We start from the raw sequence: 17,512 nt of genomic DNA on the forward strand, positions 1-17,512 counted from the left end.
TAGAGTTACAGAAAAATATACAATCTCTAGCATACACACACAGAGAGTGCTGTTTCAGTAATGCTAACCATGCTAAATGCCAACATAAGATACCAAAGCCCTTTTCTCACAGCTACAGCCCTGAGAATGAAAAATAGCACGACATATTAAATACATATATGTAAATATATATTAGTAAATGAGTGGGTGAGTGTGTTTGAGGTCCTTGTGTCTGCAGGTGGAGTGACGTTTCGCTCCATTGAAAAGCACCTCCAGCTGTAAATGAATAACCTCATTCTTGTGTTAAAGCCTGTGCTTTGTATACATTTGCGTCTCCGCGCTGTCGTGCACACCTCTCACGCAACGTGCCGGTCGCAGCAGACACACACACGAGCACACACACGCACGCACGCAGAGCTGACACGAGGAAACACATGGCTTCCACCCTCCTCCCCAAATAAGGTCTTCTGTGGAGTCAACAAGTCGCTTTGAGGTCTTAATTAGGGCAAAGGGGACGACAAAAAGACTCGAGAGACAATATGTTGACAGCGGACCATAAAATGGGAACATCAAAGAGCGATGGGTCGCTTTTTTTTTTTTTTTTGAGGGAAATACTCAAACAATACCAAACATAAAGAGTGGGAGGCCTTAATTTGGAAAAAAAGAAAAGAAAAAAAAGACGCTGACCACCCACTCCTCGCTCTTTTCTGTCGACAGTGAGAGATATGTGTGTTGTTTTTCTTGCTTTCTGTGTGACTTGGACATTCTGGTGTTATTGGTGGGGAGGAGGGGGCAGGAGGAGAACATGTGTAGGAAACAAAAAACATGTGGGGCTCTGATGCTTGTACAACTCCCTCCTCGCCCTCCTCCCATTTCCTGCATATCAAACAAATGCACACACATGTTTGGAGGACAAGTGTGATAAAAACGAGAACGCTGAGCGCGTCTGGTCTACCGCGCCGACTCCAGCACACATTTGGCGCGCAGAGAAACCAAACAAGTCCCGCGTCTCTGTGCTGCAACAACTGCTGACTCGGCGTCTTTAGCCATCGCCCCGAGCCTGCCTGTTCGTTCGTTCGCGTTGCAGAAGGTTCGATCCGCAGACATGGGTTGGGGATTCCTCTCCAGCCGGCGGAGCTCAGACCTCCTCCCCCCCACAACGACTCCAATGTACCGTCCATTGTTCTGGTTCAGGGTAGCAGTTTGTATTTTAATGCACAGGATTAAACCACCTTCCTCGGCTCCCGTCTCCGCAGACACGCTATTTTTCATCTGGTGAAATGCAGAAGTCACCTCTAAGCTAGGTAGCCGCTACAGCTTTTAATTATCCCCCCAAAAACTGTGACTGATTTACCCCCATGGCTTCTTCTTGACCCCTCCGTTTTTAATAAGTTTTCTCCTTTTTCATTTTCAGATGGTCACTTTGGAGATCTCCGAGTTGTCAGTGGCAACTCTCTCCATTCCCTCACCCCCTCCAAACGCCCCCAGGCCCTCTTTTTGGCAGGGGGACAGTCAAATATCCTGTGCTTCCATGGTGCACAGCAATAACCTTAAAAACAAGCAGCCTCAGACATCAGTGTGCAACGGTCAGGGCCCAGAAAGACTGCAGAAGCGTGTTTGTCTCTGCGCTGATGTGTGTGTGACAGATAAGCCTGATAGCTGGTGCTTTGGTCTGTCAGAGAGATGTGCTTTTTCTCCGTTCTTCACAAAATCAGACAGCTTTCCATCGTATCTTTGGGAGATAAGAACTGTTTGCTTTAAGTGAAGAAATGCCAGAGGGTGACGTGGCAAGCACCAAAGCTGGAGACACATCGAAACAGATCCTTGGCAACGTGGATCTGGAATAAGTAAGATAGACAATATTATAGCCTGAAGGTGAATAATAACAATAAAGTGTGAAAAACAGCTTTGATCATCCAGAGGCTTTGTTTCGTTTTTTTTTTTTTTTTGACCGTTTGTTTTTGCAAAATAGCTCACTTTTGGTCAGATTTGATGGAGAGAATTTGCATACAGCGTTTCAAGTTAAGCCAACATTCTTAACTGGACTTGGGTGTGTACTTTGACTGGTCCACTTAGATATGCTTTGATCTCAGGCTGGTGGAGTAAGAGTAACAGATGGAAGCACTCCTTTGTACCCACCGCAATCGGATCCCCACATTTGTGAGTTTTTTGTTGTTTTTGCATGTTCGAAATGCATGGATGCAAAACCAATTTCCCCCCTGAAAGAGAATTAAGATGCTGAAATAACGATATCAATACCTGTCGTGATAGATACATGATCAGTATCAATAGAAAATACTCTAAATGTGTCAGTGGTGGGGTCCTTGGACTAGTTAAAACGCCACACATTTACAGGACAATTACCATAACTCATTTACTCTTTTTGGTTACCTAGCAACAATCTGTTGTGCAACATGCGCAGCAGCAGTTTCATGTTGTAGCGATTTTAATATGGCAAAAGGTAAAATAAAAGTTACAGATATACAATGTATGTACAGGTCTTTTCCTCTGCTTTTTTACCATCTCATTTGGATTGTAAAAAACAAAAAAACAGAAATCAACTTTCATACAGGGTGATGCTGCTGTTTAACAAAAGGCTTTCATTCAGTATCCACCATTCAGCCATGAATAGCCTGATCGGGACATACGCGGAGCTTTAGGAGTCACCAAGCCACATCAAAGTCCAGCGCCCCCGTTTGATGTACGTGACCACAAACACACAAAAGACGAGAAATATTGTACGCTCTGAATTAAATGTGCTGCATTTTACTCTCAGACCTGCAAAAGATACGTCTTAACTTGCAAAAGAACGACAGCAAATAAAATGGAATCGTATAAAATATCAACATTCAAAAACAAAAGCAAAGAAAAAAGAAAAATCAGTCCAAATCCTGCTGTTTTAATGAGACAGAAAATCAGAGGAGGTCAAAACTCTGTCCTAACACACAGACAACACATTGCAGAGAGGCGCACAACTAACTAAAAGAGCCAGTTACTGCAGACTTCCTCTGGACTCTGTGCTCCACATTGTGTGAAGACAAAGAGTGATGAGGAGCGATCCAGATCTGAAACTCTGAAATCTCTGTTTCAACTTGTGTTTTACTCGAAGTGCCTGTTTCAATCAGAATAAAAATAAGAAGAAATACATACTGTTGAGGGATTTGTTTGCATAAAAAAAAAAAAAAGATCAGTGTGTGACAATGGTTTCCATGGAGATAAAACTGGTAAAATATGAGGCTTAATGTTGCAGAGTGGAGACGGAGACAGAGCTTAAAGAGACGGGCGTGGAGTGAAGTTATCCTCTAAGTGGGACCTAATTAGAGAGATGGAGCGCTGGATAATTTGGCGGTTATTACCCCCATGTTAGACTTTCTGGTCTAAATGTTATGCCTAGTCTGTGCCAGTAGCTTTTTTACTACTTGGTGATAATATCACATGTTATCCCCATTAATTTGGCTCCTTTTTGTTCAGGTTGCTAAGTTGGTGGTCTGACGTTCCCTTCAGTCCTGATGTAAGGATGCAGGTAGCCATTAGACCACATCAAGGACTTAAAACCAGTCAGACCCATCAACTGCAAATACACTCCCACACCTGTCTCTTATTACAGATTAGAGATAATTAAAGCTCTGGAAGTACTTCATATGGACTGAAAAGAAGAAAAAATTACTTCTGCAAAGCGAAGTGGAATACCGAAGTTAATTATAGCAACAACTGGAACGTTTCTCTTTAACTTAATCTGTCTCATCATTCAGATGGACTACGTTGACGTTTGTGTATTGAAGTAGGATTGAGGAGAAATTTAACAGTTGCAAACTGGAAAAAAAAGACTGAAATTTAACAATTTTAGGATGCCAATCATCTGCTTCCGGTTGTAAGAAGAAAACAAATGGTTGCCATGGTTATGCATCACAACAACTATCCTAAAGTAAAAAACAGTACGGTCAGCTGCAGAGCATCCAAAACCAGAGGGGGTAAACGTCCAAAACAAAACAAAGTCAATTAAAAAAGGATAAAGACTGCCACAGAAGTAACTGTAGCAGCAATAAACATATAGATTACCTTTTATACTGTAAACATTTCTTCATAGTTTCCCACTTTGCACTTTAAAAATTAACTCGCTTAATGAAAACACAGCAACTTAAAAAAATGAATAAATAAAAAACTTTAAGTTTTGGCTCTAGAATGAGGCAAGTTTTTTTGGCTGCACTGGAAGCACTTTTTTTTTTTTTTTTTTACATCACGAGTCACAAGATCAACAACCGGATGTTTCCACTGGTGCAAACCACAAAGACGACGACAGGAAGCGGTTGGAGGATCATGACGCTTTTTAATGACTTATCACATAAACAAACGTATTCATGTGCGATTTTCGTTGCGTTTCTTACTTAATGGAAACACCGCTACTGCGACATTGGCGGAATATCGACAAAGTTTTGTGCACATTCGTAATGGAAACCCAGCTAATGTCACACGAGTTCAGTCAATCCATATTCGGCTCAAAAGTGTTACGATGTGAGCGAACATGTGGCTGAAAATTTATAAGATCTGGAGGGAAACCGGCTCCCAGGGCTGGAGGAGGGGGTAAGGTGGCAAGGAAGGATTTATGATTCATGGCCTAATAGGATTTGTTGCTATTTAGCTGGATTAGACATGTTAGAGAAAGAATCTATTTATTGCCGCCTATTGGGGGGTCCCTCACGCCTCGATGGGGCGGGGGCAGCCTGCAGAGGTTAGGAAAAGAGAGGTGAGGTCAGGTGGTTTGCAAGGACCCTTGTTCTCATCCCCCCCCCCTCCTTTCATCCGAGTGTTTTCGGGGATAACCCCTGGCATTAATGCCTCAGGAGCACCAAAGCCCTTCCCCCCCCCTCCACCTCCATTTTCAGTTCCACTACAACCACCGTGTTTGGATTAAACAGGTTTTCTTTCACAGTGCTCTGGTAATCCAAGCACATGAGCCCAGCGGTTGGTCATGCCAACACACATGGCTGTTCATGAGCGGTTTTGTGCACGTCTGCATGTCAAGGCACAATTAGCACCACCTTGGACTTCTCGGAGCAAGGGCCAGCGAGAGGCGATGGTCCCGGCTCTGCTGGCCTTAATCCTGCCAGTGGGAAGACTGGAAAGAAGAAGAGGAAGGAGAAAACAGGGAAAGAAAGGAAGACGTGAAGAGTGACCTTAAGCAAACAGGCTTCCCCTTCATAAGCCAATGGCTTTAGATTATAAAACTGAGCTCCTTGACAAAAGAGCATTATTCTCTCATTCATGTGTGGCATATGGGGCTGCAGTGGGGAGGGACTGGAGCTAAAAACTGACGTTTAATTGGGTTTTTCTACAGCAGTTTGTCTTTTGAAGACGGGCGAACGTATGAAGCAAGAGGACAAAATAGTAAAATGAACAATATAATCAGTCAAACGGAGCTTGAGTGAGTGAGGTCCGGATGAGAAGTGACAGATTTATGGGTTCCAGGGATGCAAATGTTTGCTCTGTTTTTGATGAGAGTTGTCCTGAAAAGCAGATGTGTTTGTGGACTGGAGGCAGACTCAGATAGGAGAAACATTCTGGTTTCATGCAAACGTGGGCACACATGATGTGGTGCGTCTCGTTTACAAGGACAATAATAATCTATTCTATTACCTAAAACATAAGTAACGGTTCAACATGTATTCCCAGTGTATCAGTCGAGAGAAGCAAAAAGCACAGTACAGATGTGGGCTACTGGGATACAAATTATGCAAAACATAAAAATATCTGATACTGATACTTGCACCGTTTACACTGTCAAAACAACTCGTGTACTACGAAAACTGCGCGTGCAGCAGCGTCATTCTGGAAACTTTTGGGTACCCCCTCGTACATGTTTAAATTGCCAGGTAGTTCCTGCCAGTTGAGGATTATAAGGAAGCCAATTACATTACAAGATCCCATTTTCATTTTTTTTCATTACGTTAACTTTTTTTTTTTTAAACACTAAAACTCCACTTTGGATTTCGACAATATCAGTAAAGTGTCCGGTTTATCAGTTCTTATGTTTGCCCACAGACAGAACAGCCAGACCGTTTCTGCTGACTCCAGGCTAAGATCGTATTTGTTTTGACAGCGTAAACAGTGCAAGTCATTGGAGTTTGGCAGGGAGGAGAGCAGTGCGCTCAGGGTCGTCTCTGTCTGGTCAGACCGACCTTCTTAATGCGAGCGGGGGAGTGTGCTGGGGTTCGGCTAAATTATAAGACCTTGTCACGGCTTTAAGATCTTCTGAAAATGAAATGCGCTCGGTTTAACGCCTCTCATCTAGCGCTGCGATATCTAAGTGCTATTGGGCAGCTGTGTCAACATTTGAAGTCTGTTTGAGGCCTTAGGGCAAGGATGTTATCTAAAACCCGGTGTCACTGTAAAAGGCAAATATATCTGCTTGTCCCATTAGAAGCGGTCGTGGCTGCAGAAGGAAGTGAATCTGTCAAAAACGCCACAGTTGATTCTGGCGCGCTTCTCGTTGATTGACCTTTTTTGGAGGTTACGTTCCAAAAAGACGTGAGGTTTACTTGCAGCGGGAGGACAAACGATGACAGGAAAATATGAGAAAAAAGCTGGGAAGCAACTTGGCTGCCCAACTTTAAAGCAACAAGGACTCAAGTTTCCAGTTCTGAAAGCTCAACAAAGTCGACGTTAAAACAGAAAGCGTATCAAAAAGATGAATGAAAATATACCAAAGGATAAACATTAAGAACAAGAGAACATAAAAATATTTTTACATAAATGTCAAAAAAGAAAAAAATAAATGTACACAAGTAGCCATCCACTACAAACGAGTGACCTATTATTGATTCATATATTGCAATATTATCATTCCTGGGACAAATTATCGTCCAACAAAATTAGTTTTGACAAATTTTGCTGGCCTCCTAACATAGCCTCGCCCCGATGACAAAAGTCTAGCTCCGCCACTGCTTGTGCCGTCAGTAAAAAAATTCAGAGGATGTCAAATCTTTTGGAAGACACTGTAAAAAAAATCCATAGCTTTCTTTCTTACCTTGAAGTTGTATTATTAAAACAACACCAGGGTCATTTATGAAGCTAGAGGTCAAACATTGCAAACGATGCAACATTGACAAACGTTATGATAAAAGAAATTGCGCAACCTGTTAGCACAACTTCGACAAAAAACGACCGTGTAGCACAACTCCGCACTGACAGACAAGCAACGAAGACGAGATGGATGGCTCGTTGCCCGGAACATTAAATAACAGGCTGCAGCTCAGAGACGTTTATCCGTCACGTCACTAAGCATAAGCGGGCTTCAGATCAGCTGATTATCTGTCAACGCGCCGCAACTCAGCCACGTTTATGTCAAAACTGGGAAAAAAATAAATAATAAAAAACCTTTATATAAAAAAAAAAGGAAAAAAAAACAACCTTCCTTGAAAATAACAGAGGAAGGAGTATACGGGGGGATTCATTCTGTTTTCAAAGAGCTCGGTTATGAGAGCCGTTATCTGAGGAGAGGCGCTGGGAACAGGGTGCAAAACCATAATTGGAGGCTTCTCCTCGGCCAATTTTTCAGGGGCAAATTATCAACGCATGGGCTGGACTGCTGGAACCGAGCTGTGGGATCTCTGACGAGCCAGAGCCGTGCGCTAAAAGAAATCACTTAGTTCACTGAAAGCGGCGTGATAGATGGAGCTGCTGCTGCTGCTGCTGCCGTCGCGTTAAACCTGCTGACTCAGCTGCACACAGGCAGGTAGCGCGGACGGAGCGTGCCGCCATCCATCTGCGCGTGAAGCGTTTGCATGTGTGTGTGGCTTTCGCCGGAATCTGCACAACACAGCCGGCGAAATGCGGAGGGTTGAGGGAGTGCGGGACACTCTTGACATCTCAGTTCGGGACCACCTCTCTGCCCAGAACCCCCAACTCTTCGGATGCAATCTTGTCACTGCGCTCCAAACGAAGAAGAAGGGGGGGAAAAAAAAAAAAAAGCTAAACATATATCACTCATGTGACGCTAACTTTAGAAACAAAAGCATTTCAGGATTTTATTTGTTTTCATACAATGCTGCGCTGAGACGCCACTTCAAAGCCAGCGACTGCGGAGGAAATTGGAATAATTACAAAGCTGTTTGTTGCCATTGTCATTTGTGCAGCGCAGCAAGAATCTGCTGTTTATATTGTGCCAGCATGCGGCTGCCCGCAACTACAGAGCTGAGACCGGGAGGGAGCTATATCAGGGATCCGTGACTCCAAAATGAAATGTTTTCTGATGAATGACGGTCATAAACAGAAGACAGTCCGGCATAAATCAACAGCACAGAAACATGACTTCAACAAAAGGAAAAAAAAATCATCACAAGAGGTTTAATTAGAGATTTTATTACCGAACAAACAAAAAACAAACAAAAAACATTAAGGTAATTAGAACGCACCAGCCCACTTGTCTTAAAAGAGCAGAGAGATGATCTCAGTTGTGGATTTTTTTTTTTTGTTTCTGCTCCCAGTCATCGTGAACCATCACAACCCACTTGTGTTGTTTCACACAAATGGGTTGTGTGTGGGTGTTAACTGGGTCTCCAACAGGTATTACGAACTCAGCCTAATTTGCACAACACATCTTGAACCCATATGGTTCCCACTTGTAATCAATAGTTGGTTTGGATCAAACTTAAATATGCAGTTACCACAGAGTCATAATCCATAAACAAGCCAATGTGGGGTCCTTTTTTTTCAGCATTTGGTCATTTCTTTAAAACATTATGAGATGTTGACAATTTTCAAAATGGTAAAAGGCAAAGCAAAAGGAATACTTGACCTTTCCTCTTTAAGAAACTCGCCTGGATTCACCAGTCGTTCCATTAAAGGAGTTTCTCTTCAGCTCAACGTGCAGCTTTTCCATAGGATTCAGGTCCACAGACTGAATCCTAAGGAATGATTATTCTTCAAATAATCATTGAAGAATCGTGCTAAATTTTGCAGTGACGAAATGATTATCTATTTTCAGCTTCCTGGTAGATTCTGGTTTAATATCTCCTGGAATTTTAAAGGTTGAATGGCGGCATGTACTTCAACACGTGCCTCCCAAACTGGCTGCCATATAGATGACGTCTTTTTCTGTTTTCGCACCTGGTAGTCCGGTGGACTCGGTTCGGTTGGGGACCAAAATTGCAACATTTGTTACATTTTCAGCTGCTGCAGTTCGATTTCACACTGCACTGTGTCAAAGGTTTTTTACTTTGCCTGTGGCGGCGCTGCAGCAAGGAAATGACACAAAAACCTCTGAAGAAGACATGAGCGCAACTTCCTTCTTCATGAAATGCAAACAAACAAACAAGATTTCTCATTTCATCATGGGTTTGTTTTGGTTGCATTTACCCAGAATGCCCTGTGCCACGGTCCGCTTCCTGCTCTTGGTCCACTTGGCATTCACATATCTATTCAAACTGCACCAGAGTTCACTTCGACCTAACGGGGTCCAGAGTTTGCTTTTCTTTTTTCTTGGTCCCTGTCAGAGCTTGATTTGGCGTTCACACCTCCTGAAACGTACCGGGTTTTGTCGACAAACAGACCAGAATTGGAGTCCCCAGAAAACTGGAAGTCGTTAAATCTACAAAGGGTGAGCTAACATTGTGGTAAACCCTACGGATAAAGAGCGGGATGTTACTGACGACGTGTGTACAGGGAGACCACCAAACATGTTCACCAGTAAAGTCCTTACATCTCTGAGAAGGAAGAAGGAAGTCACGGAGTAACAACTACGTTCAATAAAAGATTAAATATGAATTCATCCTCAGGCTTTCTTTACCGCAGTAATAGATTCCTGGAGTACAAAGGAAGAAAATCTGCCGCTTGAGAGGAAACTCTTTGACCAGGTTTGGAAATGTTATTTTCAACGTGACGCCCAAGTCCTCATTTGGATTTCAGCTGCTCATCGATCAGAACTCAGGGTCATTGTTGTTGTACTGTGCTGTCATGTTTTGAAAAGGGAGGGATGGTTCAGACAGCTAGTTTAGCCAGAAGTAAAAAAAATATATAAAATAATAATAATAAAAGCAGCTGCTTTTGAGGAAAGCTGATGTGCGATGTTGCACACAGGGGGAAAAAGGCCTACAGCTCTCGCCACATAATTACTTTGAAATTCAATAGCCCCAATTACATCTGGTTTGATGTTTCCACAAACATGAAAAGTACTTTCATTCTGATTGTTTTAGTCGTTACGCCACAGTCTCAGTTTCACCGTGACTATCCAGCATCAACTCAGAACCAGTCGAATCGAAACTTGAAATCGAAATATGTATTCATTAAGCGAGTAATAAATTCAAAGCTCAGTTAAAGCAGAGATGCATGAACGGTGGAGCTGGCCAGTTTCCAGTCCAGGGAGGGTGGAGATACCACAGAGAAAATGCTTTCTATGCAGGAGGCGAAGCAAGATAGAGCTGTGAAGAATTGTGGAAAATTTGCTTCGTGATCAACTAAACAATGTGGGGTGCAGCCCAACTTTTCACAGATATCGCACTCACTCACTTTAAAGGTCCTTAAATGCTTGAACTGACAGATGAGTGGGGGAAAGAGGGAGGAAAGAGCAGCAAATTAAGAAAAAAAAGAGTGAAAGAAGAGCTTCATAAACAAAAGTGAAGTCAGTTAAAGAAGGTAGAGGAGGAAAAGAAAGAGTCAGAGTGCAGAGGAGAGAGCGGGAAAAACCGCTTTTCAGTGTTTGAGTAGGTGGAGTAGAAAGGCAGAGAAAGAGAGAGCGAGAAAGAAAAGAAACAAGGAGATATAGACAGAAAAAGAAAGAGAGAGAGAGCGAAGGAGAGTGTCAAGGCTAAGGGTGATTAAGCCTGGGGTCTCCTCTCTGCCGAGACACGTGCGCAGACTTAATCAAGTTGACGCCAGCCAGCCACATTTCCACATTATTCCCTGGCCGCCTGCCTGACAGGTCCGAGCGAGGGAAAGGGGAAGAGGAGCTGAAGGAGTTGGCCTGCCCCACACACCCCAACCCGCTCCTCCTCCTCCCCGCCCCCCTACCTCCTTCCCCTGCTCCTCCTCCTCCTCCTCCTCCTCCTCCTCCTCCACCTCCACCTCCACCTCTTCCTCCTCCACATCTCTCTTCAACCCCGGGCCTCAAAGCAATGCCAGAACACATGTGAGCAGTCACTGGGGGGAGTGGATGTGTGTCAGTAAGGTAGAGAAAAGCACACTAACTTCACTGAATGAAGTGGAGTGGCCATAAAGAATGAAACATCGTAGCAGCTTTCAGCGAAAAGCTAACTGAAAGCGCCTCTGTGTAAAATGTAAGATGTTCTTTTGTGTGTTTCTTATAAATAGGCCCTGAATCAGATTTCGCCTGCTGACCAATGCAGAAAGTGCTGTTAATCAATCTTAAAACTGCGGTTTTGTAATGTGAATATGTTGTAATTTCAGTCTGGCTCTGACTCGCATGTAAGCAAACACTCATTCTGAAATTACAAAGCTTGCGTCTCCCTCTCAACCACACTTTCGTTTCCATCCATTCACTTCTGTATTATCGGCCTTGTGTCCTGCTTCTGAGCAAATATTCAAACACTTGGTTTTTCCTGTATTTCCTTCCGTCTTCCCCTGCTATAATTCAAGATAATCTGAACACAAAAAAGGCCTTAATGCTCTGGGTGTGACGACTTCCTCATTTCTATTGAGCTGCTAAGATAAGCTATTGATGTGAGGACAGGAGGCGAAGTATTTTATTTTATTCTGAAGTAAGTTCTTCAGTTGTATTATTGGTTGGATAAATAGAAAATGACAGAAAAAGATAAGAACAATTTGCTAGCGCTGTGACAAACGGCTGGCTAACAGTTAGCCATGGCTGGCTAACTGTTAGCTGCTAATGAGGCTAAAGTTACGTCTGTTTTGTAGCTTCCTGTGGTGAGTCAAAGCGCTATTGCACAGTTTTCTGCCAAATCTGTACTATATTTGATTATTTCTACTTCAAAATTTATGTAAAAATATGTATACAAATATATACATCAACAAGGCTAATCAAACATGAAATGGATTATTATACGCTCTTAAAAAATTTTAAATGCCAAATGTTCTCAGACTATACGAAGGCTATAGTAACACTACTACTACTACTACTGTCTAGCTTCTTGCTCTGCACTGCCAGTCAGCTGGCTGAAAGAAGGTTTCTGTACTTATACATACAGCAGAGACAACAAAAACAACGTAGTGAAAACTTAATATTGCGCTATTTTAGGATGGCATGTTTTCTAAGCAGCCATTAACTGGCCCAGAGCAGACAACCTGGCTAATCGGCTAGCTAGCATCAGAAATCATCTGCAGTGGAAAAAAAAACAAAACAGATATTAGCGTCGGGTCAAAAAGGCATTGGGGATCAGAAAGCGAATCCACACACACGGCTATGAACGTGGGACGAGGGGAGCTTCCAGCTTTTCTCCACCTGGAGCCACGTCCTCCAGCAGAAAGCCAGCAGCACGGTGCAGTGCCAGCCTGCCGATATAAAGACAGGTTGACACCGACTCAGGAAGCAACAGCTGATTTCGACATGTCACGCATCGCCTAGTGATGTTTCTGACATGCCGTCGAAACATGTCTGGTACGTCTTGGCCTGCCCCTCACATCCCAACGACAGAATACAGACACATTGAACTTCATTGAGACTTATTGTACTTGTTATGTGAATGAGTAAAAATAGCAATAAGCTCCAATATGCTCTTAGAACTACAATCAAATTTAGAGATTGTTTGTTCTATTGTTTTTTTTTTGTTTATTGTTTTTTTAAGTCTAAATATTATTGGAATAACATGACTACTTTTGAGTACGGGCAGGATCCAATATAAGGAACGTAGTAAGAAGAATCAAAATTACAGACAGTTGACCAAAAAAGACCTGCATGAGGAAACAAGCAATATCAGAACCATTGTGGGTGGGTTCAACAATGAAGTAATACAACTGATTACTGCGGGGTTAGTAGTATAGCTCACTTTTAATGAGCGGACGGAGCAAAGAAGACGACAGTGACAGTGATGGTAAACCTTCTCCATCTGCTGCCTTGCCCATTATAAAGTCTTCCTCTAAGGATGCACATTGTAAAGACTTTGTTTGCTATTTTCACTGATTCCAGAAGCCAACTCAGAACTGCCCTCTAGAGGCCACAATGACCAACAACCAATAAACACACCGAAAGCATTGGGCCTGCTACACTTCATGTGAAAAATGGACAGAGCTATTTTGTCAGATATTGTTTTCTAATTATTGCTTTGTTTAATTTGCTTCTGGGATCAATAACATATTTTTCAATTGAATTTGAAGTGAAATAAACAACGAGGGATTACATGACAAACGTAATCCCTCGTTTGTCCCTAGCTCTACTGGGATCAGGAAAGCTAGCTGAATATGAAAAACACAGTGAAGGTGACTTCTAAGAATGAACTGAAATGCAAAATAAGAGATAAAAATAAGTATAAATTCTAAGAATCAGCATGTAATATCATTTACCATTTCAGAAAGAGAATCTCATGACGGCCCATGACTAAAACACAAACGAGGATTGAATGCACACAAAAAAGCCTTTTGTGTGTTTTTCTTGAAATGGGAGGGAGGCTGTGCTTCTTGCTGTGCTGTGCAGCAGAGATTAGTGTCATTTCACAATAACGAGGCCCTGCTTACAGCAATTCCAGTAATGGCTCAGCTTCTAATCTCTCAGGGGACAAAATCCCTGATAGGGATGCAAATAAAGAGTCATTTGGATCCTCTGTGCTGCTTCTGAACAACTACCAACGTGTGACTTTGACACATCAGTGAAATAATGCTCAGCCTGTGCCGCTTTAATCTGCCTTGAAATTATGCACAGGTGGTTTGACGATAAGGTTAGGAGTGGCTATGCGGCGAGCTCGAGGATGGATGTGTCCTGACGCAACATCGAGCGTTAAACCGTGACTGTGTGTGCGCACAGGCGTTCCCACGAGGCCCTTCAGCGACTTGTGAGTGAGGGCTGAGTAAGTGAGAGGAGATGACAATGAACTGGGGGCCTCAAAAGGCCAATCCATCACTCAAGCCTCCTGTAATGACCAGTCACCTACAGGTGTGCTGATCCCTGCACAGAACTATGCACCAACACACACACACACGCACACACACACACACACACACACACACACACACACACACACACACACACACACACACACACACACACACACACACACACACCTAGCCTTGTTTATATGCCCTACTGGGGACTAAAGACAAGACCATGCTTTCTGGGAACCTCCCTTTCTGAAAGTAGCACAGCTCTGCAAAAAATCAAGTAGCATGCTAGAGGGGCAGTGAACAAACATATCACTTTAAATTTGCAATAAGACTAACTAGAGTTCCAAACATGATAAGAAGGTGACTCTTGGGGACTTGTCAGGTTTTTAGTAATGGGTGGGGACATAAATACACACTAATTAGTTTTTATTACATTCTTAGTACCTGTAGCACAGTTTCCGGTTCAAAGTGCTTTGACAGCCACTATGACTCAATGCACAATGAAATCTACACTTTGGTACAAAAGAAAATTGAGTAGCCACTCAAGATATGTCAAATTCTAGTATTGAGCAGCATATTACGCTTTGTTAAATGTATTCTTTTAAAGACATTACATAAAGGGATTAAAATGATGCATACATTTCTGCAAAAAAACCTTTTCCTAGCAAATTATATCATAATTTTGTGTTCTTCTGATTGACTGTAAATCTCTCATCCAGGAACAACCTGTAATTACGAGAAGATGGGCCACAGGCAGTAATCTTGATTGATTAATTTACTCTACAAGTCTGTTGTTGAGAGTGTCATCTCTTCTGTCATCATCTGTTTAAATAGCATCTGAGCCAGGGACCTGAAAAGGCTTAACAGCCTGATAAAGAAGGCTGGTTCTGTTCCGGGGACTACTGTTGAAATCCTCTGGAGATGGTTGTTCAAAAAAGGATTCTTTGAAGGTTTTTGTTCTGTCTGCTCACTTTCACTCATGTAATGAGTTTTGTCGAATAAACCTATTGACTGATTGATTGTAATACAAACATTACAGACAACCCCGATCATCCTCTTTCATATGTTTGAACACTGAGGCATCTTCAGATCCATTAGAATACCGAATAATATAGACAATCCTCCCTGCCCACAGCCATAAGCATCTACAACAACTCAGATATGATGTACTTTTCACGCATCTGAAAATAGATGAAAGGTATTTTTTTATCTTCCTTCTATGTACTAAATGATTGAGTAAGGCGTAAAAAGTATGCTGAAGAATAAACATTTATTGCTTAACCAAGCTCTTTACAGGATGCTTTGTTTTCCCGTAAATATTTAAACCAACAAATGAACTTAAAAAGTACAAACTGAAATTACTGTCAGTAAAAAAGGTACTGCAACAAAGCCAAAACTAAAAGATATACTACTTTCTGTATTTAAAAAAAAACAGCAAACTGAAATGTCTATGACATGACTAACTAAAAGCACTTAAAGCAGCATGAAATTAAATGTTTTTAAACTTGTTTTTAAGAGCCGTTTTTAACGTAAAACTTAACAGCCAGCCAATTTCTGTTTCTGAGTGCAACAGGCTCCCGTTTTAAACACTTATCACAGTCTGCTTTCCTGGAACTCTACAGGTGGTGATGAATGCCATCAAGTGCTTTTTGACTGCAAGGACCTCTCCCTCATTCCAAGTCCTCCTCTTGCATGGTTGGCAACCTTTAAAACCAAAGTTAATAACAAGTTTAAAACAATGAAATGAAGTTACCAAAGCAATATCATAATTGAAGGGTTTTCTGAAATTGTAAAATACACTCATGCCTGATTAGACCCTTCCTGCAAAATACAGTTAAATACAGGACCTAAACCAATTAATAACTGTACCTTTCTCACCATGAAAAGCTATTTTTCTCAATTATACCAAAATATATATTTGTAAACATCTAAGGTAATTGTTACTAACCCTAACCCTACCCACAAGACAATGAAGTCCTGATGTTACTATAAATTAGGGCTGACTTTTAATTCTGAAGTCAGTGACGTAATATTTGAAAATGTAATGTACTTTAAAATAAACCTGAATATTGTAAGCAAGAGGCTTGCCAACATTGGGACAAATAGAAAAAAAACATCTAAATAACATAAAAAACATTGACTAGTCAAAAGGAATGTTGTATCACAGCTGTGTGATTCTACTACAAAGCCGTTTCTGCTTCAGATATACAGTAATCCTTCATCAAGTAAGCAAGTTAAGATCACAGTTTATAGATCATTTTAAGGAAATATTAAATTTCTTAGAAAGGTAACCATACTAACAAAATCTCAGACATCTCCAGTTGGGCTAGTAGCCCACCAATAAAAAGTTGAAAAATTAATACCTTTGTCTTGGAGGACTTTGACTTTGGTGGAGCTTCATCTGCTGAGCCAGCATGCTCAACCTCAACACCTTCAGTCACAGTTGGTTCTTTGTCAACCTTAGGAAAAGAATAGAGAAGTCTTTTAATACTGCAACAAGACTGGCCATCTTTTGTTCAAATCCACTGACCACCTCAACAACAATATAGAACAAACCAAAAACAATTCAGCTGCAGATCAGCATAGTACATTGTCAATGAATCACAGCAGTAATGTTCGATTAAAAACCTATTTCTGGTTTGGTTTAGCAGTCAATCTTCATCATAAAGTCTCAAACTTCAGTATCACTTAAACTGTTTCAAACATTAATCTAAGAAGACGTCACTGGATAGGACTGTTAACATGTTTCCGTCATATTCCCTGATTTGAAACATACATCATGTCTTAAGCCAGCTGTCAACCATGCTACTGAGGGCAGACAAGATCTATAGTTACACAAAAAAGGGATTACATTTTGACCAAAATAAACCTCAAACGGGGTCCTCACTTTTACTGTAAACCAGAAATGTGTGTATGGCCCCAAACAACCATTCACTAAAGACTTCAGCTGCTATAGTTCCCACAATGACATCAGACCAGACTAGTGTGTGTTGCAAGAACTGCTAAAAAAAGCCTGTTAAGTTCATAGTTTATGGAGCATTTGAAGGAAATATTACATTTCTTTGAAAGGTAACTGTACTGACAAATCTCCCAGACATCTCCAGTGGGGCTAGAAGCCCAGTGAAAAGAAGTTCAGAAATTATTACCTTTCTCTTAGAGGACTTTGACTTTGTTGGAGCTTGATCTGCTGAGCCAGCATGCTCAAACTCAACACACTCAGTCACAATTGGTTCTTTGTCAACCTTAGGAAAAGAAAAAAATAGTGTTTTAATACTGCAACAAGACTGGCCACCTTTTGTTCAAATCCACTGACCACCTCAACAACAATATAGAACAAACCAAACGAAATTCAGCTGAAGATCAGCATGGTACATTGTAAAGGAATAACAGCAGTAATGTTAGAATAAAAACCTATTTCTGGTTCGGTTTAGCAGTCATCCTTCATCGTAAAGTCTCAAATTTCCGTATCTCTAAAACCGTTTCAAACGTTAATCTAAGAAGACGTCACTGTATTGGACTGTAAACATGA

At 41.6% G+C, this 17,512-nt stretch overlaps 1 protein-coding gene and 1 long non-coding RNA gene across 3 annotated transcripts in view; both read right to left on the reverse strand.

Annotated features, from left to right (window-relative positions):
- kcnq1.2 (potassium voltage-gated channel, KQT-like subfamily, member 1.2) overlaps positions 1 to 17,512 on the reverse strand; it is a 206,465-nt gene that overhangs the window by 77,871 nt on the left and 111,082 nt on the right. The gene's annotated exons all lie outside the window — the stretch shown is intronic.
- LOC145551943 (uncharacterized) lies at positions 15,594 to 17,495 on the reverse strand. The gene is made up of 3 exons (XR_014087829.1): positions 17,130 to 17,495; positions 16,347 to 16,442; positions 15,594 to 15,687 (listed from the first exon to the last, which is right to left on the reverse strand). It is a non-coding gene; the product is annotated as an uncharacterized LOC145551943 (long non-coding RNA).

The sequence above is a fragment of the Poecilia reticulata genome, chromosome 6 (genome assembly GCF_904066995.2).
Source record: "Poecilia reticulata chromosome 6, P_reticulata-male-v2, whole genome shotgun sequence".
Lineage (NCBI taxonomy): Eukaryota > Metazoa > Chordata > Actinopteri > Cyprinodontiformes > Poeciliidae > Poecilia > Poecilia reticulata.